The 18802-nt window shown below is 34.7% G+C and overlaps 1 pseudogene; it reads left to right on the top strand.

Moving 5' to 3' along the window:
* The first annotated feature begins 15445 nt into the window (after positions 1-15445).
* On the top strand, positions 15446-16213 carry LOC120223145 (annotated as a pseudogene).
* Positions 16214-18802: the final 2589 nt, after the last annotated feature.

The raw sequence follows: 18802 nt of genomic DNA, 5'->3' as shown, positions 1-18802 counted from the left end.
GGTGATATTTCATTTTTAAAAGTTTTAATGTTTATTTTTATTTTTGAGAGAGAGAGAGAGAGAATGAGCAGGGGAGGGGTAGAGAGAGAGAGGGAGACACAGAATCCTATGCAGACTCGAGACTCCAAGCTGCCAGCACAGAGCTGACATGGGGCTTGAACTCATGAACTGGGAAATCATTACCTGAGCAGAGGTCAGATGCTTAACCAACTGAGCCACCCAGGTGCCCCAGGAGGTGATATTTCTATGAAGAAAAATGAAGCAGGCTAAGGGATTGACAGTGATTCAGTGGTCAAGGAAAGTATGCTCGGCTTATTTGGGAAATAAGAAGGAGTCAAGGTAGCTAAAAAGAAAACTGGTGAGCTGGGATTCATAGGAAGGGAAATAGAGTCAACATCATGGAGGGTCTTAAGAACCATGATGAAGAGCGGATTTTATTCTGAGTGAGAGGGAAGCCATCCAAAGTTTAAGGGCAGAAAAATAACATGACTTACATGTCCTTTAATACAATTACTCACCTTTGTTGAAAATAAAATGTGGAAATGTAAGGAGTAGAAAACAGGGTGGACTCTATTATAGATTTGTTTTTTTGTTTGGGAAGGGTCCCATCTATAGCAATAGGGTGGTGCCAAATTCCATGTGTGCCTAAGACTGGTATCTGTCAGAGAATGTTTGCTCCCCAGAATCAATTGCTCAAATTCTTTAGAAATGCAGACCTACATTTTGGGTAGGATATATTCTATTTATCCTCAAGATTGTGTTTCCCCCCATACTTTGCTACTAGGTATAGAAAGTTGACTGCAGTTTGGCCAGTGGGGGGTAAACATAAGTGTTGTGCTTTGTGCTCATAAAATTCACATGTGATATCAGAGTTGGAGCTACCACTTTGGCCATCAAATAACCCTAGAAATTAAGTACATGCCCAGCAGAGCACAGATGAAAGAAGCCTGAATGACTGTCACCATGAAAAACTATACCAGTCCCTGACAATCTACTTTTGGCCTTTTATATGAGAAAGAAATAAGTCTCTCTACCTTTTTATAATCACAATTATTTTGAGTTTTCTCTCAATAGCTGAATATCAACCTAACTGATATAATTTAGCAAACAAATTAAAGCATCTGCCTGAAACCTTAGCCAGACAAATTTCTCCTAGTACACATGAGCTAAGTACATGGACCTACTATTACAACTATTTTGCTGAAACATTTTATAAGTAATCATAATAGCAAGTATATTCATGACTACAAATAAATATGTTGAAAAGAAGAATTTCCATTTGTTAATAATTTTTGAGCAAGTAAACTTGACTACCAAAGCTCCAAATAAGACCTCACAAAAAGATTTATAATCTCCCACTCCCAGTCAATTCTAGCCACTAGCTAACTAAATTTTCTTCTCAGAACAAAGGGAAATGTACATTATTTTACTGTAACTAACATAGAACTAACACAGTAAATGTGTTAAACATCAAATCACTGAGTCCAGTTTATTTTGAAATATTCAAATAGATGAAACTGCTGATCTCCAGAGAAACATAAATAAAAGGGAATTATAAAATACTAGTTTATCATTTCATTTTGACCGTCTAATTTTTATGACTTACACATAGGTTTTAGTGAGGCAAAGCTTAATTTTATTGCTGTCACAAAACTTCTGGTTTTCAAAGATGGGCAAAGTAGGGGCGCCTGGGTGGCTCTGTCAGTTAAGCGTCTGACTTTGGCTCAGGTCATGATCTCACAGCTTGTGGGTTCGAGCCCCATATTGGGCTCTGTGCTGACAACTCAGAGCCAGGAGCCTGTTTTGGATTCTGTGTCTCCCTCTCTGACCCTTGCCTGCTCGCACTCTGTCTCTCTGCCTCTTGAAAATAAATAAACATTAAAAAATTTTTTAAAATATAGGCAAAGTATTTTCAAAATTATAAATATGCAAATTTTTTCAAAAACAATCATAATATTTCTGAGCATGATTTTTATATTTTCAGTTGTAAATAGAATACATATTCATTTACAAACATTTGGAAAATACAAGGTATTATAGATCAGCCTCAAAAAATCATTTCAACAGATGTATGTACACACTTGAATTTCTTAGCTAAAGACTATTTTTCATTTTCCATTTTATCAATTTTCTTCATTCATTTTGAATAATTTATTCAGAATAATTTGAACATTTACTTATTTTTAAAAGGTTGTAAAATACTTAGTTTTTACTCTTATTTATAAATTTACTTTTAAAATTAGAAAAAATATATAATTAGAAGTATTGCTTTGATCCTAGTAAAATTGTCCCGGATGGGTACCAAACACTGCAATCGTTTGTTTAAAGGCTATTCTTGCTTAGTCCAGTCAAATTTGAACTCTTCTCTGGCAGAGAGATAAAAGATACTTTAGAAAAACAAGTTGCTCTTAATCTGCAAAGGAAAATAGCTCATGACTTCTAAAACAATCTTGTAGTAAGATGTATCTTAGATTTAAAAAAAAAAAAAGACACAAAGAAAAATGAAACTATATTGCCCACAAAGAAAACAAATAACTGGAATTATTATATAGTTTCCAACATCAAATTAACCATATCAGAAGCCAGAAGTCAACAGATCAAATCTGTCAAGTCACTGTGGGAAAGAAGACACTGTTTACTCTTCCTGAGTAGGTTTATTTTTATGTGCAAAGGAAAGAGAAATAATTTTAAGCTATTTAATGATTCAACAATATAATCATATACACTTACAGAAAAGTTTCCTTGAAGATACAGTTTAGCCAAATGAAAGATGAATTAATTAACTCACAAATGGAAAAGCCAAGCCATTTCAAGAAAACTGTATTTAATTCTCTAAAACATGGAGTTGGTGTAAAAGGCTACTGAAAAATTGCTAAATTTAGGCATTTAATTCTTTTTGATGCAATTGTAAATGGGACTATTTTCTTAATTTCTTTCAAATAGTTCATTAATAATGTGTAACTATGAAACAGATTTTTGTGTGTCGATTTTGTATCCTGCAATTTTATTGAATTCATTTATTAGTTCTAACAATTTTTGATGGATTCTTTCTAGTTTTTTATATATATAATATCATATCGTCCACAAATACTGACAGTTATATTCCTTCCTTTCCAATTTGAATGTCTTTCACTTCTTTTTCCTGCTTTATTCATCTGGCTAGGACTTCTAACACCATACTGAATAAAAAGAGTCAAAGTAGGCGTTCTTGTCTTATTCCCATTCTTAGAGAAAAAACTGTCTGCTTTTTAGCATTGAATATGATATTAGCTGTGGGTTTATTTCCTTTGTAAAGTTGAGGTACATTTTCTCCATATCTGCTTTGGTGAGAGTTTTATATATATGGACTTTGAATTCTGTCAAATGATTTTTCTGCATCTATAGTGATGACCATATGATTTATATCCTTCATTCTTGTTAACATGGCGCATCACAGTGATTGATTTCTAGATGTTGAACCATCCTTATATCCCTGGGACATATCCAACTTAATCATGGTATATGATTACTTTAATGTATTATTGAATTTAGTTTACTAATATTTTGTTTAGGAATATTGCATCTATGTTCATCAGGAATGCTGGCCTGCAATTTTCTTTTCTTGTGGCATTCTTGTCTGGTTTTGGTATCAAGGTAATATTAATCTCGAGTTTGGAAGACTTCCCTCTTCTATTTTTGGAAAGAGTTTGAGAAGTATTGGTATTAATTCTTTGAATGTTTGGTAAAATTCACCAGTAAAGCCCTATGGTCCTGGATTTGTGTGTGGTGGAAGGTTGCTGATTACTGATTTAATTTCTTTACTAGTTATCTGTATGTCTAGATATTCTGTTTTATCATGACTTACTCTTGGTAGGTTGAATAGGTATTCAAAAGTTGTTATTTATTTTTATACACAATTGTCAACATTATGTTTTCATATAATATAAATATAATAAATATAAAAATATGTCAATTCCCAAATCATGTAACTGTATGGTCAAGTATCAGGAATCAGGTAAAATATGCTAATTTCTTCAACTTTGGTCTCAAGATTCAAAATCTTGATTGGGTCATTCATGTTCCTCTGGTCTCTGAGCTTCTTTTTCTTTTGTCCAGTTTTAGTGAGATATAATTGACATATCTTATTGTATTAATGTAAGGTAAGTAAAACATAAAGATTTGATATACATATATGCTGCAAAATGATTACCACAATAAGGTTAGTTAACATAGACATCAATTCACATAATCACATAATTACCATTTGTGTGTGTGTGTGTGTGTGTGTGTGTGTGTGTGTGTGTGTGTGTGTTGTGAGAACATCTAAGATTTACTCTTAGTCACTTTCAAGTATATATATACAGTATTGTTAACAACAATGTATAGCTTCTAATCTTCCATAACCAGTTGCAACCACTCCTTTTCTCAATTCAAAACCATTAAGCAGTTAGATTAAGATTTGGAAAACCTAAATTAAATAATATAACACCTTATGTTAAAATCATCCAAGGACTACTAATTTCACAGAGTAAAATCCAAGCTCATTACTAGACACTATGAATCTCTGTCATCTTGCACCCATCAATCTTACCAACTTAACACACATTGCTGCCTCTTTTGTTTAATGGGCTCTGGTTGCATTTTCTGCACTGCACTCTCTCTCTCTCTCTCTCTCTCTCTTTCTCTCTCTCTTTCTTTCTTTCTTTCTTTCTTTCTTTCTTTCTTTCTTTCTTTCTTTCTTTCTTTCTTTCCTTCCTTCTTTCTTTCTTTCGTTTTGATTTTAGAGAGAGATGGAGAGAGCAAAAATAGGGGAGGGGACAGAGGGGGACAGAGAGACAGAGAGAAAAAGAGAATCTCAACCAGACTCTTGAGCAGAGTCCAATGGAGGCTGAAACTCATGAACTGAGAGATCATAACCTGAGATTTGGATACTCAACCAACTGAACCACCCAAGTGCTCTAAGAAACAGACTCCCAAGTATAGAGAACAAATTGATGCTTTACAGAGGGGAGGTGGGTGTGGGGATGAGTGACAAGGGATGGGGATTGAAGAATACACTTTGCATGATGAAAAAAAAAATGTGTTGGCTTAGAAATCTCTTCCATAGACTTTGTTTAGCTGATTTCTTCTCATCCCTCAGTTCTCAGCTAGAATTTCACCTGCTCAGAGAGGCTTTACATGATCATAAAATCTAAAGCATTTTCTCACTGTTTCATGCTATGGACATGCCTTGTCTACCTTTCTCATAGCACTAACGTTCGTAATATTTCCGTTTTTTCATAAAATTACATTTCTTATATTTATTACTATTTAGTTTAGGCTTTTAGTTTAAATTATAAATGCTCATACATATAAGTCACATATTTGGATTTAAGATATATTGGGGTGCCTGGGTGGCTCAGTGGGTTAAGCGTCCGACTTCGGCTCAGGTCATGATCTCATGGTTCCTGGGTTTGAGCCCCCATCAGGCTCTGTGCTGACAGCTAGTTCAGAGTCTGGCACCTGCTTCAGATTCTGTGTCTCCCTCTCTCTCTGACCCTCTGCTGTCCATGCTCTCTCTCTCTCTCTCCCTCTCTCAGAAATAAATAAAAAACATTAAAAAAACTTTTTAAAAATATATCAGGTATATCACTCCTCACTCCCTTTAATATGGAGAATGATTTAGAGAGAAATAATATACAAGACACAGAGATGTATAAATAATAAATACTGCTCAAGGTGATGGATGCTATATTAAAGGTTAATGAATATGGAAATATTGAAAAGCTTTCATTTGTGTAGCTTACTGGTCTGGACATTTAGAGTGTTTTATCATTTCTACATTCATCTTCCTTGCCTCATCTCACTGAAAAGTTTTACCTTGAAATCACATTTTGGATTATAAACCATTGGATAATATTTTTAAACATTGCTTTTATTGTCAGTGCAAAAACTTACTGATCATCATATCTCTAATTATATTCTACATGCATAATTCAAGACTTATACAATCATAAAATATGTCTAAATTATGAAAAACAAAAGTCTTATTGATATTTGAATAACTAAAATGCATATTTGTAAATATTCTTCCAAATAAATGTCTCAAAAATAACTTGATGACATTATTTTTAATGTCTAATATTTTTGAAAATGAATAGATTCAGAACTGCTTGTTAGTAATAAAAATATATGAATGCATGAAACTGTAATAATATTTACCATTGGTGAAATTATGGTTATTTTAATGTTTTATGATATTTTGTATATTTCTAAAGTTTTAAGGATGGGTATTAGTTATTTTAGTAATAAATTTTTTAAGATATAATCATGCATTCAAAAAACACTTACTGAACAAGTATACATACTTGAGTCTCTTATAGGGTTTTGCATATATCAATGAGTAAAACAGAGAAGATCTTTTGCCCTTGTTGAGTTCATGTTTTGGAGAGGTGTGAGAGAGATAATGAGTGACATACATAATAAATAACTAAATTATAGAATATTTTTTAAAGTTAAAAGTGCTATGGAATAAATGGAAAAATCAAAGTAACATAAGGTTGATCAGAAGTACCTGGAGGAGGTTCTTGCATTTTAACAGAACTGTCAAGAGAAGCCCCAATGAGAAGTATCATTTGAGTAAAAGCTTGTAAGAGAAAGAGAGAAAGTCACATTTACTTCCAGAGGAAGAAAGAACATGTACATCCTAGGCAGAGGGCCCCAGTGGTTCTAAGATCTCTCCCATATTTGGGAAAGAACAAGGGGAGTGTGGCAAAAGAAAGGAGGTGAGAGAGGGGCGCCTGGGTGATTCAGTCAGTTAAGCCTCCGACTGTGGCTCAGGTCATGATCTCACGGTTCGCGGGTTCGAGCCGCGCGTTGGGCTCTGTGCTGACAGCTAGTTCAGAGCCTGGAGCCTGCATCAGATTCTGTGTCTCTCTCTCTGACCCTTCCCTGCTCATGCTGCCCCCCCCCTCTTTCAGTAATAAAATATTAAAAAAGAAAGAAAGGAGGTGAGAGAGTCCATGTACTCCAAATGATTTTTTGTCTCTCCTTACTGCAATATACATCTGAGATATATCTGTCTGAGATATAGATATATCTCTCTGGGATGACATACCTCTCTGAGATCTATCTCTGTCTGTCTATCTACAAACCTATTTATCCCCTTAAAGAATTTTCCCCTATCCTAGCTCCGCCCTCATGCTGCCATGCCTTATGTTGTTCCTCTGCCGGTATAGAGAGTTCTTGCTAAATAAAAAGGATTTTACATCAAAGAGATATGCATTCAAACCTCGGCTTTATCATTAAGGGAATGTATCCTTGCACAAGTATTTACTTTCCCTAAGCTTCAGTTTCCTTATACGTAAGTTTCAGAAAAATCACACTATATGATTTTGTTCTGAGGATTAAACAAGATGCTATTTAGCACAAAGAAAACATAATAGTGTTTAGCTCATAGTAAGCACCTACATTTTGGCTATTTTAATATCATTATTATTGTTACCATAATTATTGCCACACAACTGTTCTATTATTTTCTCTATGTTATCTCCCATTCTTGTCAAATAGAGGTGATCTGCTACAGATAAACTGGAATGGATGCCAATTTTACACTATATTTATACCTCTTTTAATTTTATCTAAATTCTCATTATCTTTATGCCTTACCAGGTCCACAGAGTCCATTTATGTGAATTTTCTACATACTTCTATCACCTTGAAAATCCTGTAGAATTTCTTATCTATACCTTTAATTTGGCACTGGCCAATTGCTAACATCTATTGTTAGTTTTATTTCATAGCTTATAGCCTGCTTTCTCAACTGTCTTAAAGCTCCTTAAAGACAGGGGAACTACTTCTAAATAGTTATTATAAAAGTGTCTCATATATGGCAGGCATTCCATCAATTTTGTTGATTTAGTGTTAGAGAAAACGATAATACATCCCTTTTATTACAAAACGGGGTAGTATTTGCAGTTATGGCTGGGGTCACTTTATTAATAAAAGAGCTACTGGCAGGATGTTTAACTTATGGTTATGCTTCTAAAGTACACTGCAAAATGAAGTACTACAATTTTGTGCATTACTTCTTCATCTGGCCTGGAGAGAGAGGTGTAGTAAAGCTGTTGGGGGTGATATAAAACTTTTAAAAACCTGCTGGAAAACCACAGAAAATAAAGTGGGAACCAGGACTGGAATGGCAGGAACATAGGTCTAGTTGCCAGAACTATTGCAAAGTAATAAAAGTCATTCCACCAACCTCATTTAGATCACTAACACCTGCCCCAGCTGCCTAGGAAGCTCTAAGTTCACTGTTGGCATGCCCAAAACCCAGCTGCTGCTGTGATTACATTATTTACCTCTGTTTGCTTCACTATGGAGTTGCCAATGCATGTCATCTCCCAAAGTAATCCCTATAATCATCACCTAAATTAAAAGATTGACTAAAAAAGGTCATGCATTTCCTTCATATACATACTTACAATTCATGTGGACATGAAGGGCAAGAACAAAAATACTGGTTCCAGGACTGGTTTAGCCTGGTCTTAGATTCAGAATGGAAAGTAAAGGAATTCAATCTTGGTAAAAGCAAAGTAGGTGGTTTGGGGACTATAACATAATATGAAAATATTCTCAGAAGTTCTTAATTATGAAATGGTTTATTAAAAATATTCAACATAAGAGATCCCCTTTAAAGTTTCTGATAAGTAAAATTATAGCATAACGTGTATTTCATTACTTTAAAAGCCATAATTTTACAATATTACTTGAAAAATTACATGTAGTTAGAAATGTAACGTCAATTCATCTTATTTTTAAATAGCGGTCAAACTTTTCCAATGTGTCCTTAAAAAGGAATGTAAACAATAAATGTGGCTGTATTTTGTAAACTAATGATACAATAAGTCATTTAGAAAACTAACATATAACTGCAGCAGAATAACACTCATCAAGACTTTTGCTTATTTTCTCCCCAAAGAGAATTAACAAACCCCATATTGAGTGGCTGATCATGGATCAGTTAGGTATGCCTTGTGATATCAATTGCATTTTAAACATCAATTATGCCCTGCTGGGTGGCTCCGTCAAAGGCACATGGGCTCTAGTGTTTCATTATGGAGAATGAAATCCCAGCTTCACCACTTGTCAGCTTTATAAAGAGTTCAGAAACAGGACCACTTCATGTTTTAGTAAAACAGGGATGATGATAGTAGTAACTAACTGTGGCTTGTTGTGAGTATGCATGAGATCTATGTAAACATTATGCTAACGTGCTCAATGTCAACAATTATTGGGAAAGTTAAATGAACATGTGGCATACAATTTCAATCTATTTGGACATAGGTTTTAAAAACTACATATAGCTTACAAATTCTTAGAAATCAAGCTAAGACAAAATGCTCTAAACAGCAGCCACATAAATATAGGATCTTTAAGTTTACGATCTAAAACCAAAGCAAGAATTGTAATGTTCAGCAGAATTGGAAGGCGACTCAGAGGAATCTCCAGTTTGCATAAATTCCAAAATATTTGTACTATTCGAAATAAGTAAAAAAAGGTGAGGAATAAACAATAAAATCTTTAATCTATTTCTTCTTAAGGTAAATGGAACCTAAGCTTAAGGAAACAGAATCTCAGTAGATTTTTGTTCATGGCAAGGAAGGAACCATACCTCATTATTTTAATACCTCTGTTTTTACAAGGTGATAACATTTTTTCTGCAAGCAAATGGGTTTTAAACTAGTTTCAGAATTAGGTAGCTATAGAAAAATTTAACAAAATATGGCTCATTTTAAATAATGCATTGGATTATGTAGATGTGTTTGTAAAATGCATGGATAGTCTATTTAGCTTTTAAAAAATATTGATAGAGAAAAAATCATTTGCTGCATGTTGGTTTAATGCATGTATATTTTATTACAGCACATGAAAATGGCTAAAGACTAGAAAGTGAGGCACGGTAAAAAAAAAAAAATATCTACAGAATTTCATGAAGGAAATCCTATAGGAGGGAAATGAAATGCAATTATATTTCCTATTGCTCCCATATGGAAAAAATGGAGAAAAGAATATAAGGAAGATTGGAATCAACATGCTGAGGACTCTAAGTATTAATGGGAGCCAAATATGTTCCACTGTAGGAACAGAGGAAGTCTAAATACACAACTAAGAAATTTGTAGGAAATAATTTTGTGGAAAGTAGCAATGATGGTATTGGAGGTGAAAAGCATTTTGGTCATTATAGCTATGCAAGGAATTGTGCCCATGTTTTAAATATGTGCCCATGTTTTAAATTTCATTTCATTTTAAAATGAATCACACATAAAATCCGAAAGACACAAGAAGCAGAAAGCTGCCAATAAAGAAATATTAGCCTGCTTTAAATGTAATAATGCCTCTTTTGATATAAAACTGTATGTGTATCTTAAACTCTCAAACACATATAATTTCAACAAACAAACAAGTAGCAAGTTAGATGCGGTGAGCAGGCACCCCATTTTAAACAAGAAATAGCAAATTAAAAATAGTTCAGAATTAAACAAAGGCAAAAGTACGATACTTAGAGGTTAACTCTGATCATTATACGGGAGAGGTTGGATTTGGTGGTAGCAAGGCAACAGCAAGGAACACAGCAGTGTTAAGAGTCACATTTCAAAGGTGAATGAGCAATTTGAACTCCCTGGACAGAGTAAACAGAAGAACAATGCGTATGATGTGAGAAGTAATTCTTGTAGCATAATCACAGTGCCGTGTGCAAGCCTGGACTCACTAAGTTAAAAAGACCTTGGAAAACTTGAAGAAGGTTTAAGGACAAGCAATAAACATGATTAATAGCTTGGAAAATAGAATCTCAGAGGAAAGGTTAAGGGAACTAATATTATTTAAGTTGGAAAATAGGCTGGGGAAACAAGTTGGATTTCAATTACATGAAGGATTATTACATAGAAGGTGCTGATCGGTACTCCAATGCCACCGAGGGCAGAACAAGAATAAGTGAGCTTGAAATGTTGTATAAAGCATTTAGGTTGGCTAAGAGAAAGAACTTCCATCAGGACTGCAAGCCATTAAAATGGAAAGTACTAAATTTCTTTTGTACAGACCTTTCAAAATGCACTTGAAACTCACTTATCTAGGAAAGTTTACATGAGGCCCAGCCTACGAAGTGGAGAGGAAAGAAAAACATTTGAAGTTTTTACAAGGACTATCTTTCCTAAGTTTCCCTCCACCCTCTAGAGTGCGAATGTTTGTATGATGAATTTTGGATAGTGCACGGCAAGGAGAAAAGTGCTCAGAGATCAAAATCTTTGAAATACAGCTTAAATGTGCACATGCCCTTGTTTAATATAGCAATCTTAAGAAGCATTGCAGCCCTAACACTCTTTGTTGTAGCCGTTCAAGCAATTTCACTTTGTTATACTATTTCAAGTTCATGAGATTACTCGCGACTAATTGCATTTTTGTTTCTTGGTTTCTCATCTCCTACTTGGCAATATATTTTTTGTTTGTTCTTTTAGAAATGAATCAAACCAATTGATATTCTTTCATAAGGTAATAAAAATAATATATTTTCTTCCCAAAGATTTTATTTACTTAGAAAAATACGCTATTCTCTGAACACCTGCACACTTAATTCTCTTAGAGCTAAATTATACAAGAATTCCATACCACTGATTTCTGAGGCTTGTGCTAACAAAGATAAATGAAAGCAGGGATTTCAATAAAATTTTGCAAACAATTCTGTTAGAGCTTGTCAAATACGCACAAGATATGAGTTCTAACTCCTTTTATTTATGTGTCAATGTTATGAAAATCACTAAATGAAAGTATGGACTGTTGCATATAGTCTATACACAAAGGGATAAAAATGAAAACTCTCTAGCCGGAAGCTTTTAACTATTTCTTTGGTGATAGTATTTATTTTTCCCGAGTAAAATATTTTATTTTCTTTAAAATGAATTATAAATAAATGAACATCTCTACCAAACACAAATAGGAAGTATAACTTACTTTATGAAGAAGACTTATTTTAAAGAACATCTTTCACTTTCTGTTTGGGAAGTGCTTTGTAGTCATTAATAATTAATTCTTTACAACGTCGGTAAGAATGAAGGCAGGTGACAGTTATTATTTTCTCTTCTAGAATGAGAAAGGGAATCATAAAGAGATGAATTACCAAAATTATATAACAAGTTATTGAAAAGATGGAATTGCAACTTTGAGGTCCTGATTCAAGGTTTTTGTGTTTAGATTTACAGAAAGACTCCAGAAAGTGGACAAAAAAGAGGGAACATTTTAAAACCTGGACCAGAAAGCAAAGCAAAAAGGCATTAATCTTCTACCATGTCTAATAGCTAGTTCATGCTAAAAGTTCCCATTTAGGGGAGAATAAGTATTTCTACAATGTTACATTGTACTCTGTGCAGAACGAGGCCAGCCAGCAGGTCTTTCTCTTGGTAAGTAAGGTAACATATATGATGGATAGAAAGATAACCTTGAATAAGTAGGCATGTTTCAATTTATATAAGTGGATCTAGATTTAAGGCCTGGAAGACAGACTGTATGTTTTAATTCTTAGATGCCCTTTGCCTGTCAGATTATCCTAACAGTGTTTGAAGGTTTGGTTTACCTATGTTATCTCATGATATGCCTGTAACAACCCTAGGAAGATACTGTTTTCTGCATTTTAAAGATGAAGAAAATGGGGGAGAGAGATATGAAATAATTTGCTCAAGGTTACAAATTGCATAAGCAGCAGAACAAAGAGAAATATGAGGAGTCTGGTATGAAAGATCCTACTCATAACTACTATGTATTTAACTAAAGGCATAGGTACTGAAATACCTTACATCTAGTAAAATTACATGTATGTATGTATACACACACACACACACACACACGGCCGCATACATGTAAATAGATCTTGCAAGAGGCAAATAAATAGTTCTACTTGCTACCTAGTGAATGGTATATTACCTTTTTTGAAATAATAACCCAGAGAAATATTTTAGCTCTCTGGAGGCTGTGATTACACAGAATTGCCCTGTAGTTATACATGCAGAATAGAGCAGAACTCAATTCACAATAACTTTTTAACAAGAACTAATTTCTGACTAGGACTGCCACAGTGTTTGGGGGAAACAATAGAAACTGTTATAACATCTTGCTTTTGAGTAAAATCAGACACCAAGGAACAGGAAGAATTTTTCTAAATTATGAACTATAATCTCTAATTTGCTGTAAGCCTCACTTTTCAAATGCTGGATGCTGGTCAATGCTTTTACAAGAGCAATACTATCACCAGAGATGAAAAATGAAAGAAGAAAGAAAGAAAGAAAGAAAGAAAGAAAGAAAGAAAGAAAGAAAGAAAGAAAGAAAGGAAGGAAGGAAGGAAGGAAGGAAGGAAGGAAGGAAGGAAGGAAGGAAGGAAGGAAGGAGAGAGAGAGAGAAAGCAAGCAAGCAGGATGGAAGGAAGGAAAGAGAGAGAGAAAGAGACAAAGAGGGAAAGGGAGAGAGAAAGAGAGAAATAGAGAAAGACACACACACACACACACACACACACATATATGTTCCAGCAATCTATATATACGTGTGTGTGTGTGTGTGTGTGTGTGTGTGTGTGTGTGTGTGTGTATTGCTGGGACTTACTCCATTTTTCTTAACAGAGAACGTTGCAGGGTGCAATCGTGCAGAATTCAGAATCATCAAGTACCTGCACTGAACTGGATTCACATAAACTTGAGAATAGCCTCCCTAATATAGAAAAAGGATTGACAAAGAAGATAAAACAAAGGAATTATTTTGCCAAGTTCTCCTAGAAGACAATGACAATGCATGAGCTAGTCATGTCTACATTGTATTGCATTTTTCCTCATTGGATTATCATATTACATCACTATATAATTATGGTGAGAAAGATTAATAGGCTTAAAATAGATCAAAAATAATTAAATGCTCTTAATGATTGAGAACAAACTGAGGGTTGATGGAGGGAAATGGGTGAGAGATGGCCTAGATGGGTGATGGGTATTAAGGAGGGCACTTACTGGGATGAGCCTTGGGTATTTATGTAAGTGATGAATCACTAAATTCTATTCATGAAACCAATAATGCACTGTATGTTAACTAAAATTTAAATTAAAAAAAAGAAAAATAAGAAAATGGATTGAAATTGTATTATAAAAGAAATAAACAATAAAAGAAAACAAATTATGATATTTAGGGAATGCCAAATTTAGGAAAGGGTAGGTTTTTTTTTTTAATTTTTTTTTTAACGTTTATTTATCTTTGAGAGACAGAGAGCGAAAGAGCATGAGCGGGGAGGGGCAGAGAGAGAGAGACACAGAATCTGAAACAGGCTCCAGGCTCTGAGCTGTCAGCACAGAGCCCGATGCGGGGCTCGAACCCACGAACTGTGAGATCATGACCTGAGCCGAAGTCGGACGCTTAACTGACTGAGCCAACTGGGCGCCCAGAAAGGGTAGGTTTTAAGAGGATTAAAATCCATAGAGAAACATAAGGAATAGTTATGCAGTTGTGAAAATAAAGCATTGAGGAAACAGCTTGTTGAGAACTGTTAATTCAAAATTTGAGATGGAAAGACATGTACATGACATAATATCTCATTATTCATAAGTTAAAAATATCTAGTGTTGAGGAATGAAAAAGATGACAATAAAACTGGAGATGTGGAGTACACATTGGCTAAAGAAAGAGGAAGAAACTTGATCAAATATTACTTTACTGATAATGGAACAGAGAACATACTTAATTCATAAAAATCATAAGTTTTCTTAACAACACATGATTGTTCTGTCTTTAACAGAGAAAAAAAGAGAAAGCAACTATAATTTAAGAAATATATATAGGTCAATAAATATACTAGGATAAATGTATAGACAAATAATTAAGATGTAATCTCTTCCTTTTAGTACACAATTAAAATAATGGAAACAAGTGAAAATGAAGTATTATGTAGAGTGCTGATCATAGAAGGGGATATAATATGAAGTGGGAAAAGAAGAAGTTAAAAATATTTACTGTGTATCTTATCATTTTGAGACTTTAATAAAAAGTAGGAGTTTCATTTGCCCACAAAAAGGGAAGAAGAATATTTAAGATAGAGGAAACAGCTGAGAGTTCAGGAAGATGTGAAATATACATAATCTTCAGAAATGGAAAAGAAAGTTGCATGATATATTCAAGTTAATTTTTACCATGAGGAAACTATGGTCAATTACAATATGGAACTTATAAAAAAACACAACTTTAGTTGAAAAACCAATGGTAGGATTACCTAAACACAGAATTCTGAGACTGAAGTTACTAAGAGACTCTAGATTGCACAAATTACCCGTCAAAATGGATATCAATAATAACACAAGTGTTGAATGGAACTACTTGATCAGGAAAGCTAAGCTCTTGCCAAAGGTATATTTACATAGCTTGCTCTTTTTCATGGCACTTAGAGGCAGTAGGCTGCTTTAGGATGAAGCTGAATATGTCTCTCCCAGCTACTCACTGCCAGAAACTCATTAAAGTGGTTAATGAACACAAATCTTGTACTGTTTATGAGAAGGGTATACCCACAGAAGTTGCTGCTGATGTTCTGGGTGAAGAATGCAAGGGTTACATGGTTCAAATCAGTGGTGGCAATGACAAATGGCAAATAAGCATTCCCCATGAAGCAGGCTGTCTTGGCCCATGGCCATGTCTACCTGCTGTTGAGTAAGGGTCATCCTGCTACAGATCAAGGAGGACTGGGGAAAGAAAGCACAAATCTACCTGAGGTTGCATTGTGGGTGCCAGTCTCCGTGTTCTCAAACTGGTCATTGTAAAAAAAATAAAAGGGAGAAGTATATTCCTGGAGTCACTGATACTATTGTGCCTCATCACCTGGGACCCAAAAGAGCTAGCAGAATACGCAAACTTTTCAGTGTCTCTAAAGAAGATGATGTCTGTCAGTATGTTGTGAGAAAGCCCCTAAACCTAGAATAAGAAACCTAGAACTAAAGCATGCACGATTCAGCATCTTGTTACTTGGCATGTCCTCCAACACAAATGCTGACCTTTGGCTCTGAAGAAACAATGTACTAAGAAAAATAAAGAAGAGGCTGCAGAATATGCTAAACTTTTGGCCAAGTGAATGAAGGAGGCCAAATTAAAACACCAGGAACAGAATGCCAAGAGGTGGTGGCTCTCCTCTCTGAAAGCTTCTACCTCTAGTCTGAGTCCAGTCAAAAATGAGATTTTCTGAGAGTAACATAGAAGATCAGACTTCAAACAAAGATACTATGGCTTGATAATGATAGATTAGATACATGATGATTGATAGATAAATAGTAGCATTTGCATACAATGTATGTAGAATAAGTATTTGGAGCAATACTGATAGTGGGAGAAATGAGTTTATTTTCTCTAACACATGATTCCTAGGCCTGTCTCTGGATCTCCTACATGTGAGAAAGTGACATGAAAGTGGAAGGGAACTGGGGATAGGGACATGGAGCTGGAGACTGTATTTATAAAGCTTATTAGCAGCTTTGGATACATTTCTGCAAATCTCAAGTTACAAAGTCATTCAAAAAGAAGAAATAGTCTTACTCCATCTGCCAGTACCTGGCTGCTGCTATTGTATATAATAACTTATTTGCAGAAAATTATAGAAACAAAGAAAACAGCCTTTGGAATCAGAGAGTCCTGAGTTGAGAATCACAACCTCTCACTTGATATTTGAGAAAGTTAACTGACTTCTTTGGGCCTCTCATCTCCCTTATATTCTTGGAGATAGTAACAGCTGATCCATGACGTACCCGGAAGACAATGTGAGGCCACCCACGTAAACAGTTCATCATATTATCAAACATGCATTGTGAGAAGGTGAGTATGATATTTGGAATGAGAGACCCTCTATTCTCCAGGTTTCCTTGGTAAGGGAATTCAAGAAAAGAAATCTGAATTTTTTCCTCATCCCTCGCTCCACTTGGTGAGGGTGAGTGAAGAAACTCGGCTTCTTTCTTCTGTCTTTTCTAGATCCTCTCTCTTTTGAATGGGCCTGTCTATAGAAAAATGCTTTGTGGCATGATCATTCTTATATGGGAATTTTACTAGTGACTCCTGCATCCTATTCCTCTTTTGGTTCCTAAACTTCAATGAGAAGATAATACTGTTATGTGTCCTTAAAACCCAACATGAGACAGCTATTATTTTATTAACAAGCAACCATTACACATTACCTCTTATGAGTTAGAATTTAGAAGTACTTTTTATATTTGTCTTTTAAGCAGTCTGTTTAAATTATAAATTTTAATTTAAAGTGGTGTTTAATAATTATAACTTTAAAAAGTTTAAAGCGGTGCCAGGACAATACTAATTCTGTACTATGTAAAAAAAAATGTGCCATCAGAAATGTCAGCATGGAAACAGTATTATTTGAATAGTGAAACTTAGAGATTTATAGCATTAACAGATATCATGGGGTGATAATGACAAGAATATTAGTTATTTATACGACATTGTGTGACAGAGATGGTTAACTCAATTAGATCCTGGTAGTATTAAAGTCAAGGTCACATATTTAATTTCCATATGGGCCAGTATACTCCTGACTGGGAAAACTTTGCTCTCTACTCACGAACTGCACCCCTAACCCCAATCTGTTATTTCTCAATTATGTGCCCTTAATTGATGCAATATCCTACTGATAGTGGGTCATCTGTGCCATCTGCATAAATGAAGGACAGCATGTCTATGAGGCAGCCGACAGAGAACAACTTGAAGCCAATAGTAACAGAAATTTCACTAATAACCTGTAGTTTTCTTCAGGGGGAAAAAAAAAAAACAGCTTCAAACTTTTCAGGGGAGAATTAACTGCAAATATCATTCAAATGTAGGCTGGAAACAGCTCGCAGTTGCTTTCTGTAAAAATGAGGCAAACAGATGTTCAAAAGCCTAGTATGTTATTTTTTAAACTTCTAATCATCACATATTTATCTGATAAGGTGTTCTCTCATATAGCATGTTTCCTGACAAATAAGACTTTTTTTAGTTTGCCATTGCTGTTTATTTACTAACTCAGTGCTCCTTTGTCTTTGTTCTAAATCCTGATAATTTGTAATATATCCCAGTGTCATTTATTTATCATTAATTATTATAGTATATACAATTAACAGACACTGTGACATACACAGGGCATAGTTGGATTATTTCTCATCCTCACTTGCTAACGAGAGAGCGAAGTTCTATATTCTGGCAAAGAACTGATCTGAAGTAATATTATAATGTACAGTCTGTAATGTACGAAGACTTTTTGGGTTTTTTTTTGTTTTTAATATTTTTATTTATTTCTAGGAGAGAGAGAGAGAGAGACAGCGTGAGCAGGGGAGGGCCAGAGAGAGAGGGAGACACAGACTTCGAAACAGGCTCCAGGCTCTGAGCTGGCAGTCAGCACAGAGCCCGACGTGGGGCCCGAACCCACAAACCGCGAGATCATGACCTAAGCGAATGTCGGACGCTTAACCCACTAAGCCACCCAGGTGCCCCTACGAAGACTTTTTGAATAGACTTTGAATAGAGGCAGACAAAACTTCTAAGACCTACCTTCAATTTATTTTTTATTTATTTTATGTATTTATCCCTTACTTAATTCTTTTATATTATCCTCATTCAGAAATTTTCCAAATAAGTTACTTATAAAACCCATAAGGAAGAGATTGATGGACACCACTGAAACCCTTGGTAATTTATAGTAAAATTATTTCCTCTGTGAGAATAAGGATTTAAGATAGAAACATCTGTCTCCTATTGGATTTCAAGTAGCAGTCACCAGATAGAACAGAATTTTGTG

Source organism: Hyaena hyaena, unplaced genomic scaffold (assembly GCF_003009895.1).
Source record: "Hyaena hyaena isolate Hyena2069 unplaced genomic scaffold, ASM300989v1 scaffold_957, whole genome shotgun sequence".
Classification (NCBI taxonomy): domain Eukaryota; kingdom Metazoa; phylum Chordata; class Mammalia; order Carnivora; family Hyaenidae; genus Hyaena; species Hyaena hyaena.
This window is presented reverse-complemented; position numbering and strand designations above follow the sequence as displayed.